Source organism: Leucoraja erinacea, chromosome 20, assembly GCF_028641065.1.
Source record: "Leucoraja erinacea ecotype New England chromosome 20, Leri_hhj_1, whole genome shotgun sequence".
Classification (NCBI taxonomy): domain Eukaryota; kingdom Metazoa; phylum Chordata; class Chondrichthyes; order Rajiformes; family Rajidae; genus Leucoraja; species Leucoraja erinaceus.
This window is the reverse complement of record NC_073396.1, coordinates 33,209,316-33,233,798: the sequence shown is the minus strand read 5'-3', so window position 1 is coordinate 33,233,798 and position 24,483 is coordinate 33,209,316. Positions and strand designations below refer to the sequence as shown.

Below are 24,483 nucleotides of genomic sequence, written 5' to 3'. Positions count from 1 at the left end.
TCAGATTCTGTTTGATACCACCACCACCACTAAGAGCAAGTCCAAATATGAACCACTCTGTAGGATATTTTATTTTAATTTTTAGGCTTTTAAAACTCCTTCTTCCTGTCACCTTAAACCAAAGCCCTCGTGTTTTTGATAGTCTTGCCATTGGAATAGAATTCTGACAGTTTATCCTGTCTTTGCCACATGATTTTTTTGATTTAGTAGTCACATATACTTTTCTGTTTCATACGCAGCTCCTCAGAAAAAGAAATAGCGTATATCTGAATGCAGCCAAATCAATGTGCCAATCGAGCATGATAAATGGCATATATTGGTTCACATGAGTACTGGGAAGGGCCATTCAATCAGAGTATAGCTACAAATTCAATGACATTACCATTGCTAATTTCCCACACTTCCAACATCTACAAAATGCTCTACAGTTACTTCGGTTATTCTGACAGCACCTGTCAAATGTATAGCACCGAGAAGAGTTAGGGGGTACAACACCACTGGCATTGTTTTCAAGAAATCCACGCCTTTGGAAATATAAAGTGAGTGTGTTGCAAAAAAATAATTATTTAGATATTAAATGTGGGTCCCTTATCACCTATGTATCCAGATATTAATTCCCCACCTCAGGATGATCCTGTGCCTCAGAATAAAATAAAATTACATTGTTTGTGCTGTACAACATAACTAAACGATGTTAAGTAGTCTTTTAGAATTGGCCTTCGTATTGTGAGGAAGGAGCATTGGCTCCTGATGTTGCTTGGAATCCAGTCAAAGGGCACATTTAAACAAAAGTCATTAAAGTGTGGAATTGAAGGGCTTTGTGAAACCAATTAACAATAACATTCAATTATGTACAACAAATTTATGGACCCAATCAAAGTAAGGACAAAAATAAAGAAAGCTGAGAATAAAAATAGCTTTCTCTGGAAATCCTGACTCACTTGCGATAAGTCACATATTTATTTTGTTTAAATTTATTAACTTGTTCTTAATGTTCTGCCAACACAAGCAGGAACTCAACAAACTAAGAAACAAATTGCGCCAGCAAATTTTGCGTTCTTACATTGTCTTTAACGAAAATCATTTTTAATTCTGCTTTTATTTACTGTGAGATTACTGAACAGTCGATATTAAATATTCTGGCCACCATCATGGCTGCTTTTGTTTTAAGAAAGGTTTCACCTTTTTCTGGATTTTTGTTTGCAAGTCTGTAATGCCAAGGTGGTTTTAGAAGGTTTGATACAGGAATATGGTATTATTTAAATAATTTAATACAGAAAAACAAATAAACATCTACTTGACATTTTTTAAGACCATCTGGTTATTTGTGAATTTTTTGGTTTTGAGTGTTAAGGAAAATGCAGAACTCCACAATTTGATTAACTTCTATCGAATAACAACGACATTGCCTCAGGAGCATAATGAAAAACTGGATGCTAAATTAGAAAAGATATTAGGAAGGGTGACCAAAATCTTGATCAAAAGCATGAGCCGTGAGCAGGATCTTACTGGAGATGGACATAGAGAATTAAACATGGCATTTCTGGAGAACAGATGAAAGTGTGTTGATATATTATTCAATGTTTAATTTGGTGGAAAAGAAACAGGATGGAACTGTATTAAGAATGTGGAAAGGCAGGTATTTATTGTTTCGTTGCTGCAGGTTGATGAGGTATTTGAACAGATGCTTGTTAATATTTTTGTAAATTACGTGAACTCTAGAAAATATATTTGGAATTTTAATAATAGAATTAAAAGTAGAGTTTGATTATTTTTTGCCCATTTATCAAAAATAGAAATTCCATAAAACATTAACTAAAGTGAGTAAACAACAAACTACTGAACAGTCCTCCCATAGCTCGGGCATGGTCCCAATTTTCCAATCTACCTCTGTGGACCTTGGACCCTTTCTCTGTAACATAAATGTTATAATGCTGTCATGCTGCATTCTGCACTCTGGTATTTTTTTCTCTTTTGCCTTGCATGTTGTAGTTGTTTTTGGCTTGGTGATTTGCATTACATGATTTGATTTGACTAGAAAGCACACAAACAAAAGCTTTTCACTGTATAAAGAATGTCACAATAATATACCAGCACCAATACAACCTGTGCTTTGAACATTAATGTGCTGCTTTAATTGTGAGAACTTCAATAAATAGGGAAACAGATTTTCTCATCAGATTTTCTTTTAAACAGATAGAATCATGTATAAATTATTTAGCTATAAATATCACAACCTAGAAATTCTTTCATGTATCATAAAGGCTAGCTAAAGTAGTTTCATCTTCAATCCAGTTGCTTTACATGACTTTGTATGTTTACAAATATGAACTGGATCCTTTGCACACATGATCTTTGTACACATTGTAAGCATAAAGGGCACTAGCTTGACCATGAATATTGAAATATGAATACATTTTCACTAAATATGCACAGTTCATGACTGCCTTGGGTTTCAAACACTGGAAGAGGGCTTGTGGAGTTTTGGGGCTTGCTCCAACTCTCGGGAACTGTCTGTGCCTTGGTCACTGTTGTGTAATCAGGGGCATCGATTTTGAGTGCCACCCTGAATGGCTGTTCATCAAAGCATCAAAACACGGATTGAAGAATTTCCAGCCCTGTGCCATTCATGCTTGTGTAGGAAGAACGATACTTCTGGTGTTTGGATATAAACTGAATGTAGTTGTTAATTCTTGAATACCATGACATCTGGAATTTAAAATAGCATTTTTAAATTGTCTTAATGACAAGTATAGTAAGAGTTGTGTTTTTTTTGATGGATGGTATGAAGTGCAACTGCCAATAAATAATAGCATATGACTATAGCTTAATGAGACCTAGGAATTTTTGACCAAATTTGTAAAATATTTTATGTTGGCATGAAGTTGTCAATAACAGTGATGTATGCAACTTTGCCAATTATATTTGCTTGATTTATATCTTGTGGAATAGTTTTGATCACAGTGGCGCAGTGGTAGAGTTGCTGCTTTGGTTCGATCCTGACTACGGGTGCTGTTTGTACGGAGTTTGTACGTTCTCACCGTGACCGTGTGGGGTTTCTCTGGGTGCCCCAGTTTCGTCCCACACTCCAAAGATGTATTGGTTTGCGTATTAATTGGATTGGTAAAATTGTCCCTGTGCGTGTAATAGTGTTAGTGTGCAGAGATCGCTGATCGACACGGACTCGGTGGGACGAAGGGCCTGTTTCCACGCAGTATCTCTAAACGAAACTAAAATCTATGTTAAATCCCAAATCTCTAGAAAGATTTAGTATTAATGCAGACTTTTTGAGTTCTCACATGATCGGATAGCATTCACCTGTGCTAGTATTAATGTTATTTTTGTGCTAGTGTTCATCTTATTTTATGGCCACCCACTGTATAGTGCCAATGTGAACGAGGCGTATGCTTTCCTAAATTATATGTATTTGTATGTAGTCTTTTGTTGCTTATGGCCATGCCGTAATGCTCCACTGCCAGTGAATTACCTTTACGTTGGTCAAGATAGAGGGGAACATGTTACCCAGTTTGTGCGCAGCAGAGTTCCAGACAGCAGTGCATTCATTGAGCAGTTTGTCACTTTTGGTAGTGTAGGTTGAAGAATATATTTAGTTTGGGACACTAGAAGAACTGTCAGGATATTAGAATAACTCCTTTGCACTTCTGAAATCAAGAGATTCTCTTTGATGAAACATCTCTCAAATGGAAATCTTAAGTTACTTAGTATTCACTGTAGATAGGCACAAAAAGCTGGAGTAACTCAGCGGGACAGGCAGCATCTCTGGAGAAAAGGAATGAGTGACAGTTCGGGTCGAGACCCTTCAGTGTATCTAGGTCCAACTTTCATTTGACTAAATATTTTAACGTGTAAAAGTGGTTTTATTTGTATGATCCCAAAAGCCTCAAGATACGAAGTTCACACCAGGAACCAGTCTACGAAGCAGAGTGAAACTGAGTTGCTGTTAGGTTTAGTTTAGTGTAATTTAGTTTAGAGATACAGCACGGAAACAGGCCCTTCGGCTCACCGAGTCCGCACCGACCAGCGATCCCCGCACATTAACACTATCCCACACGCATAAGGGACAAATTACACATATGCCAAACCAATTTACCTACAAACCTGTACCTCTTTGGAGTGTGGGAGGAAACCAAAGATTTCAGCGAAAATCCACGTGGTCACGGAGAGCACGTACAAATTCCGTACAGACAACATCCATAGCTGGGATCGAACCCGGGTCTCTGGCGCTGCAAGCACTATAAGGCAACAACTAACGCGATGCTACCGTGCTGCTGAACAACTGCTGCATATCCAGAGAAAGGCACTTGGTAGCACCCAGTAGGTAGGGGATGTGAAATTCAGTTAGATGGAAATAGCAAGAAGGTCTCTTATTTCAACAGGGAATGCGTACTATATAAAAACATTCTAACATTAGTAATGGATAGATCAAGTAGGTTAACGTCTCATTTCATAGGCAATCTCCAACACATCAGAGATATACATTTAAAAAAAAATATATTTGAATTTGTTCGGATGATTTGTGACAAGTAATTTTACATTACAATTCAAAGTTTTTGCTCATCTTTTTTCCAAATAAAGCAATTGTTAATTGCAAGTTTAAGATTAAGTTACATTATTAATTTGACATTTTTAAAATTTGGTGTATTGTCTCAAGTGCATGTAATACCGTGGACTATTCTATAAATCTGTGCATTGTTCATATTACAGGAGATTTAAAAGTTGTACAATGATGTGTACAAAATCATGGGAGGAATAGATCGGGTAGATGCACAGTGTCTTTTGCCCAGAGTAGGGGAATCCAGGACCTGAGGACATGGGTTCAAGGTGAAGGGGAAAAGATTTAATAGGAATCCGAGGGGTGACTTTTTCACACAAAGGGTGGTGAGTGTATGGAACAAGCTGCCAGAGGAGATAGTTAACGCTGGGACTATCGGTTTGGATGGGATATGGACCCAAGCGCAGGCAGGTGGGACCAGTGTAGCTGGGACATTGCTGGCCAGTGTGGGCGAGTTGGGCCGAAGGACCTGTTTCCACACTGTCTCACTCTATGACTCTGATGTACATGCAGATGATCAATCCAAATCCACTATAAAACAAAAGTATTTTAATCCTGCAATGTAATCTTTGATGTATAGGAAGCAACTGCAGTTGCTGGTTCACACTGAAGATAGACACAAAATACTGGATTAACCAGGCAGCATCTCTGGATGGAAGGGATGGGTTATGTTTTGGGTCGAGTCTGAAGAAGGGCCTGAAATGTCACCTATTCCTTCTATCTATGTAATCTTTGATTTCCTCCTCCTACCGCTATCAGCTGGCTTCCCTTTGTTCTCTGGTTGCCCAGGGCAGTGAGTTGTTGATTAACAAAAGTTAATAAATGGTGCAAGAGTAGTTTGTTGGTCTGGACCGCTGACATGGTGCTCATGGTTTAAGAGGAAACTTAACTGAATGAGTAATAAGGATATGGTTTGATATCAACATTTAGAAACTATTCCAGACTGTTTTCATTCATTCTGCGTCAAAAATGATGTATTGAGGTCAACAAACCAATTTGCCAAAGAGTCAGTCCTGTGTTGTGGAATTTTGGGCCCTTCTGTAATTACATTAACAGAGGACTAAGGAAAATTATTATTTTTGTTGTTTATTAATTTGCTTTTCTTAACCTAAGATTGAAGATGTTTTTGTCAGAACCTCTGTTTCCATTTTTGGGAATCTTGCTGATTTCAATCAGTTATCTGTCAACAGCTCTCCTGATTTCCCAGTACAAAGATAGAGAGAAATTATCATTACTCCCTGATATTTTCTGAAATTTGATTGATATGAGAAATAGAAGAGAATAGTAAGATTAAACGAGAATTTACCAGTTTGAAGTTTGATCTTGATTTTATGAGGAGTTGCGATGAGCGATTACGTGAAGAAGGGCCGTCTGTCTGCGTGCACGTCAATCTTCAAAGTAGCGGTGTTAAATCACAGATAAAAAAGAAGACCTGAGAATAGTAAGATTGTGAAAAAACTAGAAAATTCCATATGACCTTGATAATATGAGGGTGGGAGCGGTGGGCACGTAATCGCTCATCGTAACTCCTCACAATATCAAGATCAAACTTCAAACTGGTAAGTCCTCGTTTAATCTTACTATTTTACTTCGGAGTCACGTGAGTGACTACGTGAAGATTTCAAAGCTCTGTGATTTCACGCCGGTTACGAATCCAGGCGTCACACAGTGAATGGATTGACCATGGATGAGAGTATTATTAAAGCATTCAGACATAACGTAGTTAGTAAAGACACTGATGCTTTAAAATAAAGAAAATAAATGTTTTATTAGCTTCCCCTCCGAACCTGTGGGAAAACTAGGTAACAGAACTTAAGATGGTACGAGCAAATACCCCTCCGAACCTGGGTTTGTTAAAAACTAGGTAACAGAACTTAAGAGTGGTACGAGCAAATACCCCTATTATTCCTTTAACCATCTGGAGATAGTTTGTATTGCTGGTGTGGTTTCATGTAGTCCAGTCGTAGTTTTAACTCTCATAGTGTCTGGACTCTTTGGGAACTGTCTTATTAGCGCCATCAGCATAATGTTATATTATTCGTATAGCTTTCAATTTTTGTAGTAGTTTTGGCAAAGATAAGGCCATTGGCGGTCCCCACTGACGAAGTAAGGTCAGTACCATGCTCACATCCCATGTGTCCGTGTACCTAGGCCTTGGGGGTATTGAATTGTAAATTCCCTTCATGAATTTTATTACGAAGGGGTGCGCTCCTATCGGCCCGTGCCCTGCCTCCAATGTCAGATAGGAGGATAGTGCACATCTGGCACTGTTGATTGTGCTATAACTTAATTTATAGTCATAGTGCAGGGCTGATAGGAACTCCAAGACATCCGTTATCCGAACTGTGTTGTATGTTATATAGTTTGCATGGCAGAAAGCTTCCCACTTCTTAATATGAGTGGCGTACTGTTTTTTGGTACTGTCCCTCCATGCCTTTGTGATGACATCCACAGTTCGTTCGGATAGTCCAATGTCTTGAAATGGCCTCCTCAGAATCTGCAAACCAACAAATTAATCCGGTCAGAAAGTGGATGGTTGCTCCCAGAAACTGATCTCTCCTCTTAGGTACAACCATTAATGGCTGGACAATGATCCCCAATATTTTTGGGAACCAGGCTTGTGTAGGCCAATCTGGTACTACTAAAATGCCTGTGGCTTTGGCTTGCTTGATTTTAGTCAAGCATCGGTTTATGAGGCAGAATGGTGGGAAAGCATAAATATACATTCCTCCCCAGTTTATAGAAAAAGCATCCACTGACTCTGCTCCTGGGTCCGGCTCCCAGGACACATATCTGGGTAATTGATGGTTTAATCTAGATGCAAACAGATCCAACTCTGGAGTGCCAAATCGTATAGTTATTTCATTGAATGCCGTACGATTCAACATCCATTCTATGTTATCATTAAACATTCGTGATCTTGCATCTGCCACCGTGTTATATCTTCCTGGTAGATATACTGCCGTAACCCAAATATCCCTCTCGATGCACCAGTGCCAAATGAGGTTAGATAATCTGTCACAGGATACAGATTTTACACCACCCATGTGATTGATATATGCTACCGCAGTAGTGTTATCAATCTGAATTTGAACATGCACATGTTGCATGTTGTTACAGAGAGACTTGAGCCCATATTGTGCCCCCAACAATTCTAGGTAATTGATTCCATATAGTTGGAGTATAGCAGACTCATGCTCATTCCATCTGCCTCCACAGCTCCTGACTGTGTTTGTGGCTCCCCATCCTAAACCGCTTGCGTCGGTTTGGAGAAACATTGATGGGCTCTCAAGTAAGATTTCTCTTGAGCTGAGTCTTATGTTTGCCATCCACCATTGTAGTTCAATAATGGCTTCAGCTGGTAACCGCATAGATTTGCCAAACTGGCCTGCATGTAATTTCAATGCTCGTGCCTTTGCCCGCTGGTAATGCAAAGGTCCGTAGCGTACTGCAGGAAAGGCAGCTACCAATTTGCCAATTACACTTGCTGTTTGTCTGATAGTTGGTTTGTGTTTTTCTATCAGATCATTGCAGGCTTTCCTCAAGTCTTGTTGTTTGCCTTTAGGCAAAGTCACCAACATGGTTACTGTATTGATAGTAAATCCTAGGTAATCAATTACCTTGGTAGGAGTCAATTTTGATTGAACTGGATGGATTAGGAACCCAAGTTTTTCGAACAGGGTTTTGGTTGCCTTGACAGTTGCTTCTGCCAATTCTTTGGTGACTCCAAAGATGAAAATGTCATCCAAATATGCCATGACTATGTGATTTTGAGAGCTTAGCAGCCCCAGATTTGGTTTCATTAATTTGGTAAACAGTCTAGGGGCTGATGTCAACCCATTTGGCAGAGCCTTGTATTGCCATAATTGATCCATCCAGCTAAACTTCAAATATCTCCTATACTCTGTACCGAATAGTATGCATCTTTGAGGTTGATGCATGCCATATAGCCATTTTTGGAAACCTACTGAGTTGCTGTTCCAAAATTGTCCATTTTAAAGTGTTTATATTGCACATATGTATTGAGTTCCGTAAGATCCAAAATGATGCGGATCCCTCCATCTTTTTTCTCTTTTGAGAATAAATTGGATATAAATTCGTGAGGTTCTGTATATGTCCTCTCAATAACATTATTGTCAGATAACGTTTCAATTTATTTTTGTATATTCATTGTGTCTTTTTGGGAAAAGACATATGTGCGAATATTAGAATGTGTTGGCGGTGATGATGAATTCAAATTGAACTCAATTTTGAATCCTATACTGTGCAGTATGAATGGATCCTTAGTAACCCAACACCATTCTTTTAAGAAGTATTTTAACCTTCCACCCACCTGTAAGTGAGGTTCTTCTGGTATATTCCCTGAGGAACTGGTTTGACTTGCCTCTGTTGTTACTGGCGGCGTGGCGCTGGTTTTTGTCTGCGAGGTTTGGGGAGCAGAGCTGGTGGTTGCTCTCTCCTCATCCTCGCTGTCGGCCTGCTGGGGCCTGCCCCTAAAAAAGACCTTGACTCAGGTGTGAATCTTCCTCCGGTGCCTGGCTCTCTAGGTGTAAAACGCCGAGAGCTGTAGGGGTGGAATCTCGTGGATGGACCCCTGGGTGTAGCCTGACCTCTTGTTATGAGACGCATGGTTTTAGCCTCATCATCCAGGTCCCGTACCTGTCTTGACAGGTCTTCCCCAAACAGGTAGTTTGCAGGCTGGATGTTGCTAGCTTTACAAAGAGCTGTGAACTTCGAATTTATTGCTGGTTTTATTGCATCTTTCCGAATGCAGTTTATTTCGAAGCGGGCATTACATAGCAGTGCCATGGTATCCTGTTCCCGGTCAGTGAGGAGGCCTCCTTCCACACCTCCTGCAAATGAAGTAATTCCAGACCCCAGCAGGTTTAATACTTTTTGGAACTCCAGTTCCTGGTTCCTGATGATGGGGCCTATTTGCCCCCAAGTTATATCAAGTCAAGTCAAGTTTATTTGTCACATACACATACGAGATGTGCAGTGAAATGAAAGTGGCAATGCTCGCGGATTTTTGTGCAAAAGACAAACAACAAAACAACCAAACAAATTATAAACACAATCATAACACACATATTCTTTTACATAATAAATAATAGAAGGAAAAACGTTCTGTAGAGTTAGACCCTGGTGAGATAGGTGTTTACAGTCCGAATTGCCTCTGGGAAGAAACTCCTCCTCAACCTCTCCGTTCTCACCGCATGGCAACGGAGGCGTTTGCCTGACCGTAGCAGCTGGAACAGTCCGTTGCAGGGGTGGAAGGGGTCTCTCATGATTTTGATTGCTCTGGAGTTGCACCTCCTGTTGTATAGTTCCTGCAGGGGGGTGAGTGAAGTTCCCACAGTGCGTTCGGCCGAACGCACTACTCTCTGCAGAGCCTTCTTGTCCTTGGCAGAGCAATTCCCAAACCAGATGGTAATGTTCCCGGACACGATGCTTTCCACCGCCGCTGCGTAGAAGCACTGGAGGATCCTCGGAGACACTCTGAATTTCCTCAATTGCCTGAGGTGGTAAAGGCGCTGCCTTGCCTTACTCACGAGTGCTGAGGCGTGTGATGCCCATGTCATATCCTCAGAGATGTTCACCGCTTGAACCTTGAGGGAAGCACAGTTAGATGGTGGGGGGTACCTGTTCAGGGTTTCTTCCATGACGAGATCTTTGAGTTGATGAGACGCTAAGTAGTTGATGTTACTTGCTAGGTCTTCATCCAAGGGAGCACCCAGTGATGTGGTAATCGCAAACTTAGTTGATTGTAGAGGTACTTCCTCCAATCTCCCCTGGGAGTGTTCCCCCCTTGTGCTTCCAAACTCTGAATCCGGGTAATCCCCGTATGTACTTCCCCCTTCCATGGGAAAGACATAGTGCTGCCCAGAGTATGAGGCTGCTGGCACGGTCTGTAGAAGGGACTCGTGCTGATAATGCTCCTTTCTCCGGAGTTTATCATTGCGGAGCAGCTTCTCCACAAGCTGCTCCATCTAGGAGAGTCGTCCTCGGACGATTCCCGATGAGGGCGGGGATCCCTCTTCCCCGGACTCATCCGAGTCTATGGCAGACTTATGGGTGGCTTTACGCCCCGCCGGGTCCACCACGGTGCCTTCATCCTGCACCAAGTCTGCTGCTGCCGGTTCTGATGCCGGCGGCAATGTCGACGAAAATGACCGTCACCCGCTACTGGGAATGCTGCGGTCTTCGGCAGCTGGTTTCCCCGCGGACCGTCTCTTCGACATTTTTGGGGCTCTAAAAAACAAATAATTTAGCCCGAACAGAAAGCGCAGGATAAGTGGTTCAACTTCTCTTACCTGCCGCCTTTTTAAAATCCCAACGGCTAGGAGGACGCCGTGCCTCTCCAGTCCATTGCGCGCGTTGCTTTCAGACGTAATGATACGCACGCAGATGGACGGCCCTTCTTCACGTAGTCACTCACGTGACTCCGAAGTAAAATTAACCATTCTTCAAAACCCATATGTGTTAAACGGTGTTACAGTTAGGTGGTCAACAGTATGAAGACTTGTATGTATAATTGAAGGTGTTAACAAGTGTGGTTCCCTGGTGTGAACAAAAGCTGAACTATTTAATGCAGTCAGCCAAAAGTGTTAAAAGCATACTTTAGTTGATAAAGAGGTGAAAATTACAACATTTTTTTATGATGATGTTCTAATGTTGAAACAGCTGCACTGATAGAAAATGGAAAAACGAAACATTGCTCATGCTTAAGAAGGATCTGCAGATGTTGGTTTAAACCACAGATAGACACAGAATGCTGGAGTAATGCACTAACTCAGCGGGACAGACAGCATTTCTGGAGAGAAGGAATGGGTTACGTTTCGGGTTGAGACACTTCTTGAGATTAGTCTTCAGACAGTCTGAAGAAGGGTCTTGACCCAAAACGTCACCCACTCCTCCTCTCCAGAGATGCTGCCTGTCCCACTGAGTTACTCCAGTATTTTTTGTCTATCTTTAGCATTGTTCATGCATATTAGTAAGGGCAAGTTCATTCTTTTGTTTCATCACTATTATTTTTCAAATTGGATCAAATGATTCCATGTAAATTCCACACTTTGCAGCTATTTGAAGTTTAATTCTGACTTACCGGTTTCTACATTTCATACGTATGCAATTTTGTTGTGACTTTCCGCATTCTTACAATGTTACAAATCGAATTATCTTTTGCAGTGAATCCAGTTTTATAGCTAGCTAGACCAGTCGGCTAGCAGAGAATAAGGCCATGTAAATGACAAATGAACTGATTTTTAATTTTAAAATGTTTTGAGCTTAAATCAGTTGAAGGGATGAAATTTGTCTTTGGTTGCTAGTATTAATGCGTGCGAGATTATTAAACACCATTGTATTCACCTCCAGCAAACCGATGGCCAATTTTCTCGCATGTGTTTAGTGACAAAAACAATTTTTTCCTATTGTCTATCTTGGCTTTTTTACAACAGCTTACTTGAATTGAAATATATAATTTTGTAGAAAAAGGGATATATTTCCAATTATTTAATAAATCTGCAGCTGTGTAAGAATTTTTTTTAAGTCGCTTCCAGGGTTTCCTATAGTGTGATAGCTTCTCTGCCGTTCTGTTGTCAACGCAACCTATTAACTCTTCATACAGACATTTTGCTATCTAATATTGAGGCCCTGTGTACACATGAAAATTGGTTACTGGAACTAATTTAGCAATTCAAAGTTCAAACTGAAAGTCTTTGGTGCAGTTATGATGTGGTGGCAAGATATTTGTGATTGCAGATGAAAGTAATACATTTATTTGTGACATGTTTTATGAATCAAGCATTATCTTTGTGGCAACATTTGTTTTCATAACATGGATGTTGTATTCACCAGGAATGATTAGGTTGTATTTTTGGCCGGTGAATTCCTGAGAGTTCAAAAGCTCTTGTTATTTACAGCTGAAGGGTATTTACAAAGTATGGTTGTTTATTTTTGTTGAAGAACTAAATCAGCCAAATGTTTTGCAGATGGTTAGAAGTAAACTGAATGTGAATTGGTTCATGTTGTATCGTGCTCACTCCTCACTTTTTCCCAAAGCTTCGACGTCTGTTTCTTACCTAGTTGTCACAGTTGTGAAATACAATCTTGGAATCACCTAAAGCTTTCATTTCTGTCTTTGCTTTTACTATTGTCAGCCTTTGCAGTGTTCTGATCCTTGTGGATTGTCTTTCCCTTCGTTCCTCAGACAGGTGCTATAAAGGAGGTAACTCTAGCATTTCACTCTGCTTCCATGACCAAAATGCATCTCGATATTTTGTATTAACTTGTTGTCTACGTCTCAAACATAAGGTACTTCCTAATGGGCCTGTCCCACTTAGGCGATTTATCAGGCGAAAAACCAGCAACTGGAAGAGCGACTGTGTGAGAGGACTCTCACGCACACGCACACAGACGCACAAGCACCCAGACACACACACACACACACACAGACACACACGCATACACACTTCACCAGCCCGTTATGCAGGCGAGGGACAGGGGAAGCGGTGGGAGCGCTGTCTGAGTGAAATTCACGGTGCAAAGGTAAGGTCATACAGACACACATGTATGGTAAGCCCTTTAAAAGAGGGGGGGGGGGGGGGGGGGGGGAGACAACATTTAACAAGCCAGAGATACACGGCTGTGAAACTCGGCGGACATTAACATTACCGGTCGGTTATGAAAACCATTGCTTACATTTTGTTTTTTTCCCCCAATGAGCCAGCGAAATTCACCGTTCAGCACCGGCTACAACCTGCAAGACAACCACTAGGACCTCCTGGCGAATTCTCGCTACTCTCCATGGCGGCTTCACTCTAGTCGCCGCTAATTTTTCAACATGTTTGGAAAAATTCATGGCGACCATAATAAGGCCGTGATTAGTTCCCAGAATGCGAGAACTCCTCGCGACCATGAAGGCGACTCCCCGGCAACTACCCATGCACTTGTGGCGACCATGTGGCGACTGCATAGTCTCCTGCAGTCGCCTAAAATGTTGCCTAAGTGGGACAGGCCCATAAGATTAACTTAATTCCTCTATCGTTCTGTGTTTTTCTGAAGGGCTTAATAGTCCAATGTGGTATCTGCAAGCTATGCCAGAAATGGGATGAGAAGAGTTTGGCAGAGAATATGGGTGCGGTGTTTGACTATTGTAGTGTCACTCTGTTACCATCAACAAAGTGCGATCTCGCTTTTGTACTAATTTATTGTTTTCTTCTCAAACATCAGGGACTTCCTCAGAATAACTTGCTCCTCCATAGTTCTGTAATTTATTGGGGGCTAAACAGTCCAGTATAGTATCTGCAAACTCTGCCAGAAGTGGGATGTGCAGAGCTTTACTGGAAAAATGGGTGGGTTGTTTGGACGATTGTAAAGGCTTTGCATATTGCCTCACAAGTGCAGCAGTGTGTAGACTCAAAAGTGCTTAAAGTCACCCTCCGAAGCTTCTCTGCTGCATGAATTTGCAAGCCAAGATTTTCAAGAGCTGGTGATTTTATTTTTAGGAGCATTTGAGCCTTTTTTCCCAGTTGCCTTGGTGCAGTTTTGACGAGGAGAAGATTGTTGTTTAATAGAAGGAGAGGGAGGGGAGAGGGGTTATGGAGGGAGGGGGGAGTGACTGAGGGAAGGGGGAAGGAGAGGGAGAGGTGGGGGAGGAGGAGAGGGGAAAGAAGAGGGAGGGAGTGCTGGGGGACGAGGGGACGTGAGCTGCGCCTGTGCAGTTGGGGGCTATGGGTGAGTGGTGGAATACTGCATTGGGGGCACGGGTTGCATTGGGGGCTATGGGTGAGTGGAGGAATATTGCGTTGGGGGAACAGATGAGTGTTGGAATGTTGCGTTGGAACGGGTTGTGTTGGGGGACCAGCTCTCCCATGTGACAGGGTTGGTCTAGTAACTTGGTCTAGTAACCAATAATTCAGGTCCAGTTGTCATGAATTGTAAGTGATATTTACTGCAAGTCATGTTAACCATTACATATTATATGTGGAATTCTCTGCCTCAGAAGGCAGTGGAGGCAAATTCTCTGGATGCTTTCAAGAGAATCTCTTAAAGATAGCGGAGTCAGGGGATATGGTTAGAAGGCAGGAACAGGGTACTTAATGTGGATGATGAGCCATGATCACAGTGAATGGCGGTGCTGGCTCGAAGGGCCGAATGGCCTACCCCTTACCTATTGCCTATATCACAAGCATTTTGTTGCCCAATAGGAATTTGAGCTGCATATTCTCACATTATAAAGGACAGAGGGATGAGTTATTTTTCACTTTTTTTGCCACACTGGTCGGTCTGCAAGCATAACTAAAATTACTAAACTGCCACCCATCTGTTTCACACAGTTTAAATCTTTTTTTTACAAAATTCTTTGGCATTGAATATATGAAATCTAGATTGTATGTCATATTGCAGTATTAAAACACATAGCTACTTTGGTTGCTGTTTGCTTGTTTAAGATTCACTTTTAAAGCTGTGTAATGTTTAATATGGATTTAACTGATGCATCTGATGTAATAGAACATACAAATAAATCTGTTGTATTAATGAGTTAACTCATTTACAACATTTTGGAGGCATTGACTGGGAACTAGCCATCTTTTGCCAATATGATTTTAGCTCGTAATTGATTGATTCTTTAGTATATGAGTACTGCCAAATGGATGTAGAGATTAAGGAAACCAAAGGGATAAAAATTCAGCCAAAGTAACTTGTTGATATCCATTTCCAAACATGATCACAGCTTAAAGGAATGCAATAGATAAAAAATAAAACATGTCTACATGTGATATGTGGCTTGATAGACTTGGATTGTTTTCTCTGGAACGTCAAAGGTTGAGGTTCCACTAGAGGGCATAGCTATGTGAGATGTGGAAAGTTTAATGGAGTTGTGTGGGTCAAGGCTTTTTTACACAGAGGGGCCTGGAACGCATTGCTAGTGATGGTGGCGGAGGCAGATACGATAGTGGCGTTTAAGAAGCTTTTAGATAGGCACATAGAAGTGCAGAGAATAGAAGGATATGGGTCATGTGCAGGCAGATGAGATCAGTTTAGCTAGGCATCATGTACGGCACAAACATTGTGGGCTGAAGGGCCTGTTACTGTGTCAAACTGTTCCATGCACTGTGACTGCTAAATATCTTTTTAATATCCCAAAGGATGATGAAGGTACAAATTTGCAAAACTGCTAATATTTCCTCTGTTAGTTTGGTATCTATTCTTTGGTTCATTAGTGTACTTCACAATATTTGCTTTACATAATGTATACATTTAAGAACATGCGTACATTAGGTTGGATATCTTGCAGGAGTCTTTATGTGGCCATAAATATGGTAAGACACAAGGAACTGCAGATCAATATGGTTAGCTTTATCACCATATATTTACAGATGTTTAGAATGGTTCCAACACAATTAGTAACCAACACAGAATGTGCACTGTATTTACTCTCATTTAAAAGCGTTACCATTCATTTATGTCATTCCATAAGAATTAGAAGTAGGAGTAGGCCACTTGATCCTCAAGCATATTCCTTGACAGGTGTGGATAGAGTAGATGTGGAGAGGATGTTTCCACTAGTGGGAGGGAGAGTCTAGGACCAGAGGTGATAGAATTAAAGGACATTCCTTTTGGAAGGAGATGCGGAGGAATTTCTTTAGTGGAGAATCTGTGGAATTATTTGCCACAGAAGGCTGCGCAGGTCAACTCAATGGATATTTTTAAGGCAGAGATAAATAGATCCTTGATTAGTACGGGTATCAGGGGTTGCGGGGAGAAGGCAGGAGAGTGGGAAGAGGGGGAAAGATAGATCAGCCATGATTGAATGGCGGCATAGATTTGATGGGCCGAATGCCCTAATTCTGCTCTCACACGAACCATTTATTAAAAATCAAATCTAATCTCATTGTAACCTCAGTGATATTCTTTCACTCCCTTGCTTAACAAATAGCTACAGTGCCCTCCATAATGTTTGCGACAAAAACCCATCATTTATTTATTTGCCTCTGTACTCCACAATGTGAGATTTATAATAGAAAAATATCACATGTGGTTAAAGTGCACATTGTCAGATTTTAATAAAGGCCATTTTTATACATTTTGGTTATTTTTACAGCTAACCAGTGGTTTGCATCTTGCAGAGTAGCCTCTGTATTTCTGTTCATGAAGTCTTCTGCGGACAGTGGTCATTGACAAATCCACACCTTACTCCTGAAGAGTGTTTCTGATCTGTCGGACAGGTGTTTGTGGGTTTTTTCTTAGAGATTCTTCTGTCATCAGCTGTGGCGGTCTTCCTTGGCCTGCCAGTCCCTTTGCGATTAGTAAGCTCACCAGTACTCTCTTCTTAATGATGTTCCAAACAGTTGATTTTGGTAAGCCAAAGGTTTGGCTGATGTCTCTAATAGTTTTATTCTTGTTTCTCAGTCTGATAATGGCTTCTTTGACATTCATTGGTACAACCTTGGTCCTCGTGTTGATAAAGAACAATAAAAGTTTCCAAAAGTGATGGAAAGACTGGAGGAAAGTCTGGGTGCTGAGAGCTCTCGTATATCTGCATTAAGGAGGCAATTAAACACACCTGAGCAATTACAAACACCTGTGGAGCCATGTGTCCCAAACATTATGGTGCCCTGAAATGGTGGGACAATGTATAAACACATTTCTACATGGTGAAACCAAAATGGATAAAAATATCCTTAATAAAATCTGACAATGTGTACATGTGATTTTTTTTTAAATTACAAATGTCAAATTATGGAGTACAGAGGCAAGTAAATACATGATGAGTCTTTGTCCCAAATATTATGGAGGGCACAGTACCTCGGTCTTAAAAATAGTCTTAAGAAGGGTCTCGACCCGAAGATGCTGCCTGTCCCACTGAGTTACTCCAGCATTTTGTGTCTACCTTCGATTTAAACCAGCATCTGCAGTTCTTTCCTACTCTTAATATTACCTACAAAGCTGTGGTTTTTCCTCATGCGATTGATAAAATACACACAACAGATTTAGAATCTTTGCATTTTATTAATCCACGCAATTAAAACAAGCTGAATATTGCATAAAAGCTTTGATCATAACTAATTCCAATTTCAGAGTGAAAACTGTTATATTTTAAACATCTACAATCTATTTCTCTCTCCACTGCCTGATTTGTTATCCTGTTCAGTGCCACCACCGAGTATATTCGGGTCAGAAAGTGAAAAAATATCTTGGCAGTGAACAGGTTAAATAATTCTAGCACCTTCAGTTTTATGTTTAAACACATAAACATTCAGTGAGTGGGATTCTCAAGAAATCCTGGTTCTTGCAACATGGAATTATTTTCTATTGCGATTATTTATAGCTGCAGCAGATTTCTCGCCTGGTGATATTTAGCCACAAATTTAGTCCCCAAAATGTGGGTAGTTGGCATTTATGAAATTATGACTGCTCATTTCACTGGAACAAGATGGAAATACAGTTGAGTACATTTTAATGTTTTGATGTGAATTGACGATTTTGTCCTGCACATAATTATCGTGTTATGAAATGATGTGAAGCATAAGAGACTATAAATTTTATTGGAAAGGGAATGAGATGAATATTTTCAAAAGACAAATGTAAAAGACTGCAGAGGAGATTAGTCCAATATGTCCTAATGCAAAGCAGTCCTCGCCCCAGGCCTTGCGATGGCGATACCCAGAGAGATTATTGCAAATTGCAAAGAAGCATCTTTAATCTTCCATTTTCTTACTCGCAGCTGTTTGGAAATCTTGGCAGGATTGCTATTTTATCTAGAGTGAAAGTAATATTTATATGGAAGCATCAACTAATACATATGTTCCACATGTGAATTCATTGAAGACAATATAAATTGTGTTTTTGCTACAAATTATACTCTTCTAGTAGAATAATACTGGACATTAATGTGTATTTTGAATTATCAGTACCAATTTGAAATATAAAGTGAGAGCTCAGCAACTGTCATTAGATTCTCTATTTACTGCTCTGGAATGTAGCTTGGCTTCATTAGTTCATTAGGATAATGGCTGTGGGGCAGTCGCCTAAAAATGTCAATAATGCAGCGCCCTTGTTAGATTTAATGGAAGTAGCTTTTTTTTATTTTTTTTCCTCAACTGCCCACCAACTTGAGAGGCCGGCATTTAGGCTGGAAGATGATAATTGCTGTAGAATTACAGAGAGAAGAACTAATCTCATGGGGAAGACCCTCCTGATTGACATTAGTTTGGGGTATTGACAGAGGATGTTTCTGTGTTTCTCCTATCCTTGAGCAATGTTAGAAAAGGTCATTTATCTGCTGTAACCGGCATTTCACAACTCAACCAGGCTGCCACTCTTCATGAGCCCTGAAACCCACAAAACTTGTTGTGATGCACAAAGCCTCTCCTTAACTTAATATAATGACTTACCTGTTAACACTGCAGATGTAAAAAAATACCTGCATATGTCAATTATGTTATTTTTGACATAGTGTTAACAGGTTAACCTATACATGATGTAGGATACATCAATATGTATTATTTTCAGAATATTGTTCTGAGCACTGAGTGCTTCTGAAATCACAAATTACGTTCATAGGAGGATTGTAGGAGGGGGGGGGGGGGGGGTGTAGAGGGGGAAATACAGAACACTGATGCAAGCAATCACGATTATAGACTACCTAATAGAAATTAGTAAGAAAGTTGCTTCAGAGTATAATAGTGTTATCACCACAAATTAACTTTTGTTTGCGACACAAGAAATGGCAGGTGCTGGAATCTTGAGCCAAATGCAAAGTGCTGAAAGAACTTGGTACTTCTGGCAGCATCTGTGGGGGGCCTTCATCATTTTAATTTTTTTATTTTTTATTTTTTTTACTCAATTGAATGTTGCAAATGCTATTATGGTCATACAATCTGATTTCAATAAAAATCAAATGAATAAATGTCCTGCGTGGCATTCTCATTGAGGTCTCTGGAACAGGAAGATCTAATGATCATTCTTGGATCAGTGTTGCGATGTCCTTAGTGATGAAGGGAAAATGCACTGTTATTTTTAGCTGCTCTGATTTGAAGGAGTACAAGTCAACCAGGTTGTCCATACCTCAAATGAGTGCCTGGAGGGACTACAAATATGGATATAATTACAACCTTTAAAGGACATTTGGACAGATTTATGGTTAGGAAATGTTTAGAGGAATATCGGCCAAATGTAGGCAAATGAGACTAGTCCAATGTGCCAACTTGATTAGCATGGACAAGGTGGGCTGAAGAGCCAGTTTCTGTGCTCTGCTATCTGTAAGTCTTAACCATGCTACTGCTTCCAGTTGCAAACAAGCTTGCTATTTCTGCCTCGTGTATTTATGTGACAGCCACACAAAGATAGGATCGTTTCCTGTCATGTCTACTGCACGGATGGCTGAAAAAGAGAAAAATATAAAGACAAAGTATCCTTGCAATTAGGAGAGCATATAATGCATGTCATATTCATCTGGGGATGCAAATGTCTTCTGTTTTTCCATTTAAATGGACAGCATTTAATGGCTGCCAACTATATTTCACTGGAGTTGTTCTGCAGCCAACCTCCAGTTACTTTTCTCCTTCATAAAGCGCGGAGATTATATAAATAATCCGCATGCTAGAATTTGGTTTGGTTCAGAGAGGAAACATTTCCCAGGTAATTGCACCAACATTAATTCAAGGAAATGTGCATTTGCAGTTTATTGTTAAAAATATATGCCTGTATTTGGAAAGGAAAATCGATGTACTCATGGCTGGGAAATGTTTAAAGAAGTCAGAGTTTACATTGAAGATAGACACAAAATGCTGGAGTAATAGGCAGCATCTCTGGGGAGAAGGAATATGTGACATTTCGGGTCGAAAAGTTTAGATTGTTTTCCAAAAAGATACAGTCACCGGCCATAGAAGAGAGACATAGTGCTGGGATAGCTTAGCAGGTCAGGCAGCAGCTCGCGACAATACGAACAAGTAACGTTTGGGGTCAGGGGACCCTTCTTCATACTGATCAGTCAAAAGAAGGGTCCTAGCCCGAAACGTCATCTATCCATGTTCTCCTGAGATGCTAACTGACCCGCTGAAGTACTCCAGCACTCTGTGACTTATTTTGTAAACCTGCGTCTGCACTTCTTTGTTTCCACAGTCACTGGACTTGCACAGTTGGAATTGAACCCCAGATACTTTTCTTTGTAGGGGTAGAAGCGCATTATGGGATGAGGAGCCCCCCCCCCCCCCCCCCCTATTCTGGCTCGCAAGTAGTGGTGGATATTTTATTTTCCCCGGAAGCAGCTGTTATCTCCTGTGTTTTGTTATATATCAGCCTTGGGAAATCTGTTCTGTCATTTTAAGCAGATGCTAAGTGAAGGTCACTTGTATCATCAAGGAATGATGTGCTGGAAATTCCAAATTTGCCAAAAGCAAATTACATTTTGCTGCCGTTAAAATATGGATTTTGCCAACTTGCCTCATAGGAATGTGGGTATCCCATATTGTTACATTGAAAGGTGCAGTTTTCTAAAATGCTTGCTAATCTGGCCATAACCAACACAATTGTTATTTTAAAACCTGGAGCAAATTTCAAAATTATCCTTCATCTAGAAAGTTCTGTCTTTACACTTGATTAGCAACAATTTTCGGAGGGTCATTTTGTAGGTCATATATCCAGTGATTGGCAACTCTGGTTGAATTGTTGGTAGTTCATCCGATGTTTGCAGGGATATTTCCTATACCATGGACTTTTTTTGAGAATCTGTCGCCTGCACACTTCAGGGAAAATGACCTATCTAAAATTGTCATACTTTGTCACTGTTAATGGCTAATTTTCTACTTTTTTTATTAACTTCGATGCGTTGTCCATTCACTCGCATTCTTGGCAAGGATACTTTGTGTTTAGTTAGTGATTTAATGGCAGCCGATGTAATGAAGATGAACTTCTTTATTTGAAATTTCAATACAATAAGGTTATGACAGACTAGCACAAATTAAAATGTTTTTTCTCCCCCAACATTCCTTTCTGTTTATGCACATCTCAAGTATGACAGTACCCTGCGGGTTCCCCCTGGCTAAATGTCTTCCCAATCTGCTTCTAGTACTGTTCTAACAACAAAAAACCATTGGAGACTGAAGCTGATGAGCAATCCTGTGAGGCTGATCTAACCCCAACTTGTTGCTCACAGATGCCATTTGAGATTTTAAACTGAGTGAGAAATTGAAAATTAGAATGTGTGGCTGTCATTTTATGGTGAATTCAGTTTAATTAACGTGAATGTGTAGGAAAGAACTGCAGGTGCCGGTTTAAATCGAAGATAGACACAAAATGCTGGTGTAACTCAGCGGGACAGGCAGCATCTCTGGAGAGAAGGAAAGGGTGACGTTTCGGTTCGAGACCCTTCTTCAGACTGATGATTATTAATTGATGTGAATATGATTTTGTTAAATTAATGTTCTGTTAAATAAGTATGTAACGCTACATAGATGTCGCCTGGCAAGTAACTGCATTTCAATGCTTTTGTTTTTAGCATTTGGTTTACAACCTCATAAATCTTGTTCTGTCTAGATGGTAGTTATTTTTATTTCTTAATAATAGTTTAAGATTAATTATATAGAAATACTACACATGCCCAATATAGTTCAGAAATAGTTCTCAATACATTTTCCATGCACAGATGAGATCCTGTCTGCGTATGGGGAATTTGAAATTTTAATACTGCAATTTCCAAATTGCATCTGTGCGTGCCACTCTGAAGATTGTGTGCCTACAACTCCCAGCATTCCTAAGAGATTGCTTACTCTAGTTGAATCTGACACTGAATGCGGTGCCGTGCTTATATCAGGAAGCTCTGGCACTGACTCTGGCTGTTAGGCAGCACAGTCAACAGTAGCAAAAATAATTGTTTCTTGCAATTTAAATTTTCTGATCAAAGCATTTTTGTTTTAGATACGGCTACCTAATAGGATATCAACATCTAAGAAAAAACGTCTATGAACAGCAGTGATCCATTGGAGGTAAGCGCCTATTTTTATGAAGTCCAGTTGCTTTAATATTAAAACTTAATCTCCTATTCCACCAATATATGCGCCACCACCTCCTCCATTCCCCTCCAATTAATTGTGCTCCAGGTCTCAGTTTAAATAAGTTTAAACTATTAAGTAAGTAAGTAAGTTTATTGGCCAAGTATTCACATACAAGGAATTTGCCTTGGTGCTCCGCCCACAGGTAACAACATGACATACAGTGACAGTTACGAATGACTCAGAAAATAAATCAATCATGGCAAAACAACGTTGTTCAGTGTAGGATGGTGTTAGCAAAGACTTCAATTTAATGCATTTTGATTATGTTACATAACACAATACACATATAGAGTGACCATGCAATTACTGCTAACAATTAATACTTGTACTTCCTGAGGGCCTGCGAAGAAAAGCTTCAAGTATATACTTCTCATGTTAGACTCATTAGAATAGTTAGCACTTGAAGTCCCTTCCTGCTTCTCCCCTGTCTACTGTGCTTTTCCGGTAGGGTAATAATATATTTCTGCTGTGATGATAACATTTTGATTTGTGTTAATCACACACAAAATATTTTAGTTATTAAGTTTGGCTGGAGGCTGGGAGGTTAAGCTGCAATCCGCAAATACATTATCGTTTGGTGCAAGTAGACAACGTGTTTATAGACACAAAATGCTGGACTAACTCAGCAGGACAGGCAGTCTGAAGAAGGGTCTCGACCCAAAACGTTACCCATTCCTTCTCCCCAGAGATGCTGCCTGTCCCGCTGAGTTACTCCTGCATTTTGTGTCTACCTATGGTTTAAATCAGCATCTGCAGTTCCTTCCTAGACAACTTGTTTCTTTGCTTTTAGATACGATATCTGAAAATTCTAGGGATATTTTTGATTTTGGAGTTTTTGATTTGTCCCTGTGGTTTGTGTAGGTACAACAGTTGTAGTAAGGCAATCTCATGCTAGGAAGGAGAAACAAATTGATTTACAAATCGGAGCATGGTGTAGAGGACTCTTTTTTTTTGTGCAGAATTTTCCAGTGAAAGCTGCACCAAAAGTAGGTAAAATATGTAGGAAAGAACTGGAGATGCTGGTCTGAAAAACGGTCTCGACCCGAAACGTCACCCATTCCTTCTCTCCAGAGATGCTGCTTTCCCCGCTGAGTTACTCCAGCATTTTGTGTCCATCAAAAGTAGTTAAATTACGGTATTTTATTTACGGAAAGTTTTAAGGGGAACTTGGCTCTGCACAAATATCTCCCCCTTTTTTCCTCTACTCAGCCAATCCCTGTACAGCTATGACTCATAACAATTTTACAAGGAAGAACAGTTTAATGACCCTCAGCCTAATGTCAAAGCATATCTGGAGGTGAGGTTTTGGTTAGAAATTGCTGAGCAGGAATCAGCTTTGTGGACCAAGTTGCTGCAGCTGCAGCTAATTACAAAGCCAGCAGGTAGGGGAACAATATATGTGAGATAGATTGAAACATTCTGTGTGCAGATTCTGACCCATGTACTGCATGTTGTGTACTATTGTTGTATGGGCATCATTAGAAGAGGCAGAGATGACAGGATAAATCTGTCAGTTAGAGTAGTCAGTTCCACTATCATAAATTTTATCTCAATTTAGTATTTTGTATCCAGGTGGTGGGATGCCAAAATAATCTCAATTAGCAGTTGGCCGATGATAATCAACCTTAAAGTGACTTGCTATTACAATGGCAGCAACTTTAAAGTGAAGTATATATTATTAAGTGTATTTGGCTGGTGGGTCCATATCACTACCAGCTTTTACTCCTCACTCAGACTGCTACTGGAAATGGCATTGATGCTGCAGTAATTAAGGCAAACAAATGAGTTATACTCGACTAAAAGGCAGCATTTCTTATTGGCAAAATACACATGCTGTAAATTTACAAATGA

At 40.2% G+C, this 24,483-nt stretch overlaps 1 protein-coding gene across 3 annotated transcripts in view; it reads left to right on the top strand.

Moving 5' to 3' along the window:
* The window catches only part of mrtfba (myocardin related transcription factor Ba), a 181,328-nt gene that overhangs the window by 42,332 nt on the left and 114,513 nt on the right, over window positions 1-24,483 (top strand). For all 3 annotated transcript variants that reach the window (XM_055651834.1, XM_055651835.1, XM_055651833.1), the window contains exon 2: window positions 22,496-22,563. The gene's annotated coding sequence lies outside the window, so the exon portion shown is untranslated. The remainder of the gene's footprint in view (window positions 1-22,495; window positions 22,564-24,483) is intronic.